This window comes from Chrysemys picta, chromosome 11 (assembly GCF_011386835.1).
Source record: "Chrysemys picta bellii isolate R12L10 chromosome 11, ASM1138683v2, whole genome shotgun sequence".
Taxonomy (NCBI): domain Eukaryota; kingdom Metazoa; phylum Chordata; order Testudines; family Emydidae; genus Chrysemys; species Chrysemys picta.
The window spans coordinates 46267022-46278136 of record NC_088801.1 but is presented as its reverse complement, the minus strand read 5'-3'; the positions used below and the strand labels follow the sequence as shown (position 1 = coordinate 46278136).

Here is an 11115-nt window from a genome sequence, read left to right as displayed (position 1 = left end):
AGCTGGCCTGCCACAGTTAACCTTTGCATTTATGTTCAGACTTGGGCTTGTCCCCCTAAATATTACTCACATTAAGGAAAACATAACCAGCTAAACATGGGATCTTGCAAACCCTGACCAAGGTGATTGGTTCCATAGAAGTCAATGGGGCTATTAGGGTGAGTAAGGGTTTGCAAGATTGCACCCACATCTGGAGCAAAGGGCTTAATCCAAAGCCTATTGAAGTAGATGGAAAGTCTCTCATTGACTGCTATGGACTATAGATCAGAATACCTGGTTCCCATCCAACTCCCATTGAAATCAATATGAAATTTACAAGGGGAGATAAACAAAATCAACAGATTTTCTCTATTATATCCCATCCCTCTTTATTTGTCTGGACTATGTCTACTTTAGACTGTGAGCTCCACAGGGCAGGTTTCTTGTCTTTTTGTAAGGTTGTAAAATGCCATGCAAGGCACTATAGAAATAATAAATAATTTAAAATAAACAATGATATTCAAGACTTCAGTGGTAAGGGTTTAACAATAGATATTTAGTCGTGTATTTTAATTGAATATTGGTGTGTAGTGATAGCCAATGACAGCAAGAGAGAGAATTAAATACAAAACAAATGTTCAACTGCAACTTTCAAGTAAAATCACAGTATGTAAGTGTCCTATCTAATTCTTTTTCTGAGGGTCCTTATAGCTAATGTGCCATTTGGTATTTAATTAATATTATCAGATGGAACCCATGCAACAGTGTTAAGCCAAAATCTGTTTTCACTTCTGTGGGTGTAAATCCTGTAGAATTCCATAGACACCAAAAGGGTAAGTCAGGATTTGGATTTACACTGATTTAGCTGAGGGCAAAATTTGACTTGTCATGTTTTACACTGGGATTTTCAAATGCACCTAAAGGATTTAGGCATCCGACTCCCACTGACTTTGAACTCCCATTGACTTTTAAAAATCACATCCTTAGAAAACCAAGCTAAGTAAAATATTGACCTCTGATGGAATGTGGTGGCTTTAATTTATTTTTAAGTAAAACAACATTTTAAAAATGTATAGCTGCTTTATATAAGCTGCATTATGGGAAAAATATTTGGGACATTTCATTTCTCTGGGATTTGATTTAACTTTCCTGCTCATTTATTTATTTAGCAGGGCTCAAAACAACATTGTAAAGGTGCTTTTCTCATGCCTAAGTGTGCTGAATCTGGTATGAGTGAAGAGTTGTAATTACTTAGGCTCTGACCCTACAAAATCTTTCACATGTGAGTCATCTTACATCCTACTGAGGTCAATCAAACTATTCATGTTCATAAAGTTAAATATGTGTGTAAATCATTGCAGGACCGGCACCTTAGTCATTTTAGGCTGAACACCCTTGCAAAAAAGTTCTGATTTTGATTAGGCAGCTACTTTGGTTATAGTATCTTTATTCCAATGAAACTGATGCTGCCATCAGAAGAGCTTGGCCAACACTACAGCCCTCCAACAGAGATCAAATAGCCCACATTTTAGTTCATTACCACCTGTCATTTACTCAAGTGATGTAATTAACTAATTAATATTCAAGTGATGCATAAAGACTGACAAAACGGAAAGAAAACATAAAGGGGTTGGAAAAACAGGAGATGCTGATAAAGCTGCTTTTGTCTTTTAAATATCACTTGTGCTCTTGATCCCTAGAGGAATGATAGATCTGACCCAGCATTGCTGGTCTTATGGGCTAACAAAATGTTTTGATTTTTTTTTTTTTTTTTTTGCTTAAAAATGATGGCTTGTGTCAAAACGTATCTACATTTATTTAAACAAAAAGTATAAAAAAAACCCTAAACATAACTAAAAAACTATAACCACAAAAATTAGTTTCGGGTCCAACAAAACTTTTCATTCAACCCCAGTTGAATTTTTTTCAAGTTTTTCATTTCAGAAAGAAAAATTTAAAAATTCCATTAGGGGTCAACCCAATATATATATATATATATATATATATATATATATTCAGATTTTTTTTCAGTTTACCTCTACTCAGAATGTCATGAGCAATCATTTCAAATCCCATAAAAATGTAAATTATTTTATTACTTGAAGAATAAATGGATTGATCTCCTGGGCCAAATTCAAGAACACAAGAGGTCAAATTCATCCTTGAGCTAACATTATTGCAGCCAGTGATACGATACGAAGGATGTGTTCATCCTATTGACTTTCTCTATTATTCGATTATATTATTGGTTATTTTCTATACTAGTATGGCCAGTCCTGTGAGGTACTAATGGCTGGTGAGAGGCACTGCATGACATCAAGTCACATTCAACTACCCTATTGATGGGTGTACTCTGCACTTCATGGGCTTGGGCTGTTAATTGGGAAACCTAAACAGCTCTATACAAATAGAGCTATTCAGATTACCTTTATCTCATTTGAATATTAGTGTTTATCTTTTACAGCAAGTACATTTTTATTGATCTAGAAAATATCTGTTTTAGGCAATATGCATCTGCATTATAGCACCAGTAAGCACCATAGCTTTTATAAGGTAGCTTTTGTTAGAGCAGAAAAATGGGGAGTTAAATGGAGGGTGCTATTAAACAGATGGAATTGGTCTCGAGTGGGTCTTTCTTTTTCTGTATTTCTTTGTCTTTCTTCTTGAGAACGAAGACTGAATGGGGACCTGATAATGGTCTCCAGTATGTTAAGGGCTGTTTATAAAGAGGATGGGGATCAGTTGTTCTCCATGTCCAGTGTAGGTAGGACCAGAAGTAATTGGCTTAGTTTGCAGCAAGGGAGATTTAAATGTGATGTCAGGGAAAACTTTCTAACTATAAGGATATTTAAGTACTGGAATAAGTTACCAAAGTAGGTTGTGGAATCACCGTAACTGAAGGTTTTTAACAATAGGTTTGACAAACACAGGTCAGGGATGGCCTATGTACTAGGAGATGGACTAGATAACCTCTCAAATGCTATTCCAGCCCTACATTTCTATGATTCTGTGTGTGTTGTCATGTGAATAATTCCTATAAACTTGATGCTTCCAAATTAGAGATTTACAGAAAAAGACAAAACCCCACACATGCAATTCAAATATTATTTATAATTGACCTTCATGTCAATTTTTTAATATTCAGTCTGCTGAGTGTTTAAAAAAGCAATTAAAAGACTCATATAATGTTAAAACCCTCAATACATGTACTAAATAAATTACATATTTAAAAGAGGGAATCTATGTCCCATTAGGACAGAAAAAGAAGGATGAGAGCAACATATGGCAGTATAATTAGCATGATTAGGGAAGAACATCAATTGAATTAATGCTGCAGGAAAAAATGCAATAAGAAACCAACATATCTACCTCACTGCCTTGAGAACTGAAAATATGGGCTGCTTAAAAAAAGAAGACTGAGAGTCACTGGCATTTGAAGCTGGTGTGTTCCTCTGTCATTATTAAAGAGGTAGGCAATCATCTGCAATCCATTCATTTTTTGCAGATTTCACATTGTCCCATTGCTTTGATTAATAAGTTGGAATATTACACATACGCTGCTTTTCAGAAAGATGGTATTTTGGAGACCTAATTAATACATATTCCATAGTTAGCTTGAGGTATTTGTTAGTGCCCAATACAGGCTTCTTATTTGTTCCTTGTAATATAGTGTGTCTTGACATCACAATTTTCATTTTGCATTCTTCACATGTAATCATTATTTTGATAGCACTGGTATTATTTATACTTCTGACAGTTACAGGGACTATTTACATGTACTGTGACATACAGCATATGTATCTACCCCTTTCCAAATAATTAGATTATGGAAAAGCACTGTTTTGAAATTTGAACTGTGCTGATATTTCCAGTTTACCACTAAGGGTCAGTCTAGACTAGGTAAGTGCACAACTGCAGACAAACGATGTACTATTTGTCCTTCTAGTGGTACAAAACTGCACAGTAAAAACACAGGTCTTTGGAAAACGGGAATGCCCCTTCCTCATACCACTCTCTCCAGCTGTTCCGTTGTGGGATGCCTGAGTCACTTATCCCATAATCTGCAGCTCTCTGGAGCCTGAAAAAGTAGAAAAGTACGATAGGATTCAATTGATATTCAGGATTTAAAATGACATTTATGCACTAGACTACAACAGCAAAAACGACCTTTCCTGCTTGTTGAGTTGGCAGGTGAGAGTGGGCTTTTTCTTCATTCAAAGATGGCCCATTTTTATGGGGTTTGAATTCTATTGTTTTTCAGCTGAGCTGACAGGTTTCTCTCTTGTTTTCTCAAAGACCGCGAAGCAGACGTGGTCTGGGCCAGTGCCCAGAGGGAGTTGGGTGCTCCAGGAGAGTCACTGCACTTAGGGTCGGCCTTCCTGCCGACCTCTGGCAGTGTCATCCATCAAGTGGTCTGTATTATTCCTCCTAAAAGTGAAGGGAAACAAACATTGTGTGAAGTATCATGGGACAGTAAATTTGTGGTTTGAGATTTAGTTATCCCATAATCCGCAGCTGGGGATCAGGAGGTCGCTTTGCCTAGTGAACACATTTGTACCTGTGATGTCATTTCAGTACTGTGCCTTTTCCTGCTCTCTCTTTCTGGGGTGCCTATAGCTTGGCAGATGCTACTGAGCCAACTCCAGGATGAAGATTCCCCCTAGTAACAAAGTGCTCACCCCTGTGATCACTTGAATTTTTCCTATTGGACTTTTTTATGCTTGTGATGTCAGTAAAGTTAATGGGCACTGAAGGCAACCATGGGAGTTCCAGGCCCAGCTGAGATCAGCTAAGTAAATGCCTGAGCTACTGTTAGGACTGTCAAGAAGGGAGAGTGGCAGTGGACTGAGCTCACAGTGGTCACTGAGAGGCAGGGCACAGCAACGTGCAATAGAATTGAGAGTGCCTGTTACACCAGTGCAGCTAAAAGGCATGTGTGTTCCCATACTCTCTGACTGGGCACTAGTCTAACAATGCACAGCTGCAGGTCGAGGCAGGGTAAAGACTTCCAAGATGGAGTGAACCCGCTACTGCTAGCAATGCATGGACTCAGTATGGACATGTGGGACCACACTATGTCCCTCCCACCATCTGCTTTGCTCCACTCTCTTGGTACCACGGAGCTAGGCTACGAGCATAAAGTGGAAGCTGGGGATTTCCCTTATGTCGCAGGCCTGGGCAGGAAAGCCTCTCCACTGTGGCTATCCTGAGAAGCCAGCAATGGCCAGGGAGAGTGAGGTGTTAGAGCAGCCAGCCTCAGGCTTTGGGATCAAGAAATATCTGAAAATCTATAATGCTCCTCTCTCTGGACCTGCACTAACCATCGCTCGCCTAGATCAAAGACCTGGGCTTGAGGTGCTTTTGAGGTAGGCAGGAAGCTAGTATTTTGCTGCAGGCATACAAACAATGAGACATGTAGGCTATAGTATGATTAAATGTGGAGACTGCAACTTTATTAAAGCAACCAGCCAGGAATCACTCCCTGAAGTATCTGGCAGGGCTGTTGTAGGATGGATTTCAACTAGGCATCAATGCCCCCCGAGTTCTACAAATCTGAAGACAGGTAGGAGGGCAATACCCCCTGTATCCTCTCAGCCCTGCCGAGGAATTCTGCCTGGAAACCAGAATTCCAACCTTCTCCACACACGAGATAGGCCAGAGGGGATGAAAGAGCCACTCGCTGTGCAAGGCAGGCAGGTAAACCCTTCACTGTCCAATGTTGTGCTCTGGTTCCATGCCTCAGCATGCCATTGGGCTACAGCGACCTCGCATCAGAGCCTCTTTAGTTGTGAGAATGTAATTTAAACCTCTCCAGAAGCGACCTCTCAGATGCCAGAGAGAAGGTGAATAGCCCAGGCAGCAGTTTGCCAGCTTCACCCTATGGAAAAATCCCTTGCAAACCCCAAATAAATTTGGTGACCAGCCTCGTCCTCTGCATCATAGGAGATCCAGCAACGAGGCATGGGTAGGGCTGGAAGAGAGCCCAAAATGGCTACCTGTCAGCAGTCAGCAGAAGCAAACTTCCCTAGTCCCAGCAGGTGAGAGCGAATCAGCTGGCCCATCATGACTCCCTACTGTCCAATGGCAGCAGGAGGGAGCAGAACAAGTTTCAGTACCTGGATGCTGTATGAGATATCCCCCTTTGGCCTCACAACATGGGGGAAGGAAACACAAAAGACACATCATCCTCCCCCTCCCACATGGTATAGGCCAGCAGGAGTGGGAGAGGCTGTAGCACTGTGCCAGCCACATCTGCTTGAGATCCCCCCACCCTCTGATCCATTGCTCCTGGACCCATCAAAGACACACTGTGGCTAGTGAGATGGGCATTTTGCCTAATGTAGATGGTCTCCAAGAAATATTGATGCTCTTCAGTGGGGCGCTAGTAAAGTCAAGAGTATTTTCACTTACATTAATAGACTAATAATGACATAAATTATTGTGGAAAGGTGGTGGGTAGGGAGATGTGTGTCCTTTTAATCTTTCTTAGGGGTTTTTTTATAGCACCTATTAAAGGGCAAATAGAGGCAATTGCTGGAGAATAGCCCCCACTTTGAATGCATAAATTGATAGCAGCATTGCAGAAAGTGTTCCAGCACTGCTTACATTATGAATCTGGTTTTCCCAAGAGAAAATACACCAATGGCCAAATCCTGGAGCCGTTCTCAGGCAAAGTTCCTTTGCCTTTAGTGGGAATTATGTCTTAACAAGAACTATAGGTCTTGCCCTTACTGCACAGATCTTTAGGCTTTAGTTCTATTGAAATATTATCTGGTTTTGTACCTGGAGAATAAACACCACATACCAGGCTGTAGGCCAAGCAGTGGAATTTTCCTAAAGAATTTGTTTGCCTCAGTAAATCTCTCTCTAAAGGGGTGGGGTTGGGGGGGTGTTAAGTGTTACGTAACAAGGGAGCAGGACTGGGTAATGTAAAAATAGCAAAGCCTATAAACTGTGTTGTGAATAATGAGTTAAGGGATACTGGAAGATGTGGATAGAGTACACTGAAAAGGAAATCAGTTTATTTTCTTTTTGCTTTCTTTCTAAATACAGAAGGCCAAATTCAGGCTTCCGACTTGGCACAGCAGTAGACTGAAGAAAATACACCTTGAGAGGCATCCTGGCCTGCAAATGTTGCACCCACCTTCCAGCTCCTCCAAAACCTGTGGGGAGCTCCTGGGAGGAAGCACTTGAAATTGGGAGGATGGTGTTCTTTGGAGGGGGACATACCACAACAGATGCTTTAATCGCTACCTGCCTCTTGTGCTATTCACTTAAGACCCTCCTAGTCTGTGCAACATAGGCATGCGCAGCACATTTCATTAGGGTGTGCACCCAGGGAATTTTTTTTTTAAAGGCGAACATCATAAAGGGCGGGGTGTGGGAGGGGGTGCCGTGTGCAGGAAGGGGCTCGGGCAAGGGATTGGGGCAGAGGAGGGGTGTGGAGTGTATGAGGGGGCTCAGGAAAGGGGGTTGGGGTGCAGGGTGTGGCAGGGGACTGGGGTTTAGGAGGGGTGCAGTGTGCAGGAAGGGGCTCAGGGCAAGGGATTGGGACAGAGGAGGGGTGTGGGGTGTATGAGGGGGCTCAGGGAAGGGGGTCAGGGTGCAGGAGGGGGCTCAGGGCAGGGGATTGGGGTGCAGGGTGTGGCAGGGGTCTTAGGACAGGGAGTTGGGGTGCAGGAGGGGTATAGGGTGCAGGCAGGGAGTTGTGGGGCTGGGGGTTGGGGTGCAAGGTGCAGGCAGGGGGCTCAGGGCACGGAATTGGGGGACAGGGTGCAGGCAGGGGGCTCAGGGCAGGGAGTTGTGGGGCAGGGGGTTGGGGTGCGAAGTGCAGGCAGGGGGCTCAGGGCAGGGAGTTGTGGGGCAGGAGGGTAGGCTGTTTGCAGGCAGGCCCGAGGCTGGGGATCTGGGCTCCCCCGTCCCGGCAGGCAGGCTTGGGGGCCAGGCAGAGGGGGCGGGCTGGGCGCTTGGAGCCAGGCCGGGCAGAGGCAGCCGGGGCGGATCGCAGCAGGGCCGGGGTGGATCGCAGAGGGGCCGGGCTGCTCCCAGGGCTGGACTCAAGGCCGAGGGTGCCAGGCCGGAGCCCCCAAACAGCGCTGGGGAGCTGAGCTCGCAGCTGGGCTGCGGGGGGGGGGAGGCCTGTGGACCGGGCTTGCCCCCTGCCCCGGGCCTGCTGGCTCCCGGGCCCCACTTAAGGTGGGCTGGGCTCAGGGGCGGCCTGACCCCCCCCCCCGGGTGGTGCCTGGGCCCTTGGCCAGCGCGGGGAGCAGCAGGCGGGTTTGGGGCCCCGGGCGCTGGAGGGGGCAGTTGCCTGTGGGGGAGGCTGTGGCAGCACCCCCGCGGGCCACCTTAAGCGGCTGTGTTGGTGCTGCTGGGTGGGAGACTGCCATCGAGCACATGGGGCTGTTAGAGCAGCCAGCCTGGCCTTGGGAAAGGGGAGCCCAGCTCAACAGGGTGCAGGCCAGGGGCTCAGGGTGGGGGGGGGGTGCAGGAGGGGTGCGGGCTCCGACCCGGCGCCACTTACCCGCAGCCACACTCCCTGCCTGCCAGGGCCCCATGCCGCGCCGCTCACCACGTCCCCGTGCAGCCCCGGGGAGGGGAGGGGCGGCACAGGGCTCTGCACGCTGCCCTTGCCAGGCCTCCAGGTACCTCCCCTGAAGTTCCCATTGGCCGCGGTTCCCCGTTCCCGGCCAATCGGAGCTTTGGGAGGCGATGCCTGGAGCAACCCCCCTGGCCCCAGAGACATGGTGCCCTGATGGCTGCTTCTGAAAGCAGCACGGGGCCTGCAGCACCACGGGGGGCAAATCCCACGGGCCGGATCCAAAGCCCTGAGGGGCCAGATCCGGATCTGACCCATGGGCATTAGGGTGTGCCCGGGCACACCCCGTGCACACACCTATGCTGTGCAACTGTTTACCTGCTTACTCAATCTCCTTTCCCCTCACTCATTCGCTCATTATGTAAAGCCATGGAATTTTTTTATTCCATGCTTTTCATGTTAGCTGTGAAACTAACACTCCTTTCCATTTTTACTGACTTCAGCCACTTAATCTAGGAAAGGACATTGCCTAATCTTCAAAAGACACTCGGACAATTGAAGAAAATAGGGCCTTTGTACATTTTTTGATCAGAGTAACAAATGCTCTCCCTCCCCCAAACTAAAATAGCTACTTGAAATTACCGCCTTGTTCTAGTGCAGTGGCTCCCAAACTTGTTCCACCGCTTGTGCAGGGAAAGCCTCTGGCGGGCCGGGCCGATTTGTTTACCTGCTGCGTACGCAGGCTCCTGCAGGCCAAGGTTCGCTGCTCCAGGCCAATGGGAGCTGCTGGAAGCAGCGCGGGCCAAGGGACGTACTGGCCGCCACTTCCAGCGGCTCCCATTGGCCTGGAGCAGCAAACCGCAGCCAGCGGGAGCCGTGATCGGCCGAACCTGTGGATGCGGCAGGTAAACAAACCAGCCCGGCCCACCAGGGGCTTTCCCTCCACAAGCGGTGGAACAAGTTTGGGAACCACTGCTCTAGTGTATGTATACAGGAAATGGACTTGCACCTGTTGCTCTTTGAGTTCTGATGCCTCTGTACATTCAGCTGCCCACATATTTTTCTGTATTACTGGCCGTGCCAGTAGGCTGCAATATTGGGCTCTTCTCTGCAGTGAATCAGGGCCCCTGCTCTGTCTGGAAGCTCCTCAGATGAAAAAGACTATATGAGTGCTAAGTAGAATGATTAATATTTTTAAGTGCATAGGAACAAAGGAACAGCCCAGTTGTCCCAAACTAAATCCTTGATCCAGCCATGCCTGTGTCCTGTCTCCAACATCTGACATTTCAGAGGCATGCAAAACGCCCCCTCCCTAACTCCATCCAGCCATGTGTGCAATACTGGATATGGTGTGTGTCTGTGCAGAAGGATAACCCCTAGAGAGGACCATTGTATGCTTTGAAGCATGTAGTTTAATTACTTGTATTGTTACCTTTAATAGCAGAACTCCAAAGTGGCATTAATGGTGGTAAAATTACCCAGTTCTTTTAACACACAGCTCTAAAAGCAAGGGCGCTGGCACTAAGCTGGCATAGTTCCACTGAAGCCAATGAAGATGTGCCAGTCTACAACAGCTGAGCACCTGGCCGCTGTCTGCGACTGCAGTCATTTCCCTCATGAGTTTCACCCCAGTTTACAGCAATGTTTCCCACTTTGGCTCTTGACAAGCTTCTCTATGATTGCGGGCTGCACATTTACGAGCATATTCTAGGTTTGATCTCCTCTTAGGCTATGTGGCACAAGGGGGGACACAGAGTGACTGGGATGGGCTTAACTTTCCTATTTTGACTTGATCCGTATCTAAAAAGCTGTGTGTAGCCCTGTAGCTGGGCATTCCTCCCCCCCGCCCCAATAATGCTGGGGGGAGTCTGAGTAATGACCACGGGCAAGATGAGGCTTTTGGCAGGAGGCGCCAGCCTGTTGCTGGTTCAGGAAAGAAAAGAAAGAGGCTTTTAAAAATGATGAAACACAGTGGCAACATTTAGAGATGGGGTCGGGGGGGGGGGGGGGGAACCAATAAGGGTTTCATTCAGCGATGTATCCAAATAGCGTGGTAACTGAAGATCATATCCTACTGTGGAGCTTCTCCCAAATCACTTCTGTCTTGCTCCTCACAATTTACCCTCTAGGCCTCTCTCCTCATACAAATTCCCATCTCTTTAGCCCTTCCCCTTATCTAACATGCTCTTTCTGTGGGAGGACCTGCAACTTGCCGCCCAGGTCTGATGTCTTCTGAGAGTGACTGGTAATCCCTTATCTGGGCTCTCAGGAGAGCAGCCAGAAGGTCCACTTCTGCTTCCTGCTTCTTTCTGAGATGTAGTGGAGAGGCAGAGAAGCCTTTCTCCCACTAAATTCCTCCTGCGGGCATCTCTTGGGATTGGGAAATTTGATAGCGCCTTTGATAACTCAGGAGGAACCATTGTTTCTGGCCCTTTAAAATCTGGCTTATGTCACAGAGTAGCTTGGTTTTTCAAGCCGTCCCCGTTCCCAAATCAAGCGTTGGAGAACAATTGCTCCCCTGCCTCTGCAAATGATTCATGGATTTGAAAGGGGTAGTCACATTTCAGTGCGCACGTCTATGTGTCTTACCGCTTTGA

At 46.5% G+C, this 11115-nt stretch overlaps 1 long non-coding RNA gene across 1 annotated transcript; it reads right to left on the bottom strand.

Moving 5' to 3' along the window:
- Nucleotides 1-3070: 3070 nt before the first annotated feature.
- On the bottom strand, nt 3071-8619 carry LOC112061809 (uncharacterized). The gene is made up of 3 exons (XR_002890407.3): nt 8504-8619; nt 4147-4407; nt 3071-4057 (listed from the first exon to the last, which is right to left on the bottom strand). It is a non-coding gene; the product is annotated as an uncharacterized LOC112061809 (long non-coding RNA).
- Between the last annotated feature and the right edge of the window lie 2496 nt (nt 8620-11115).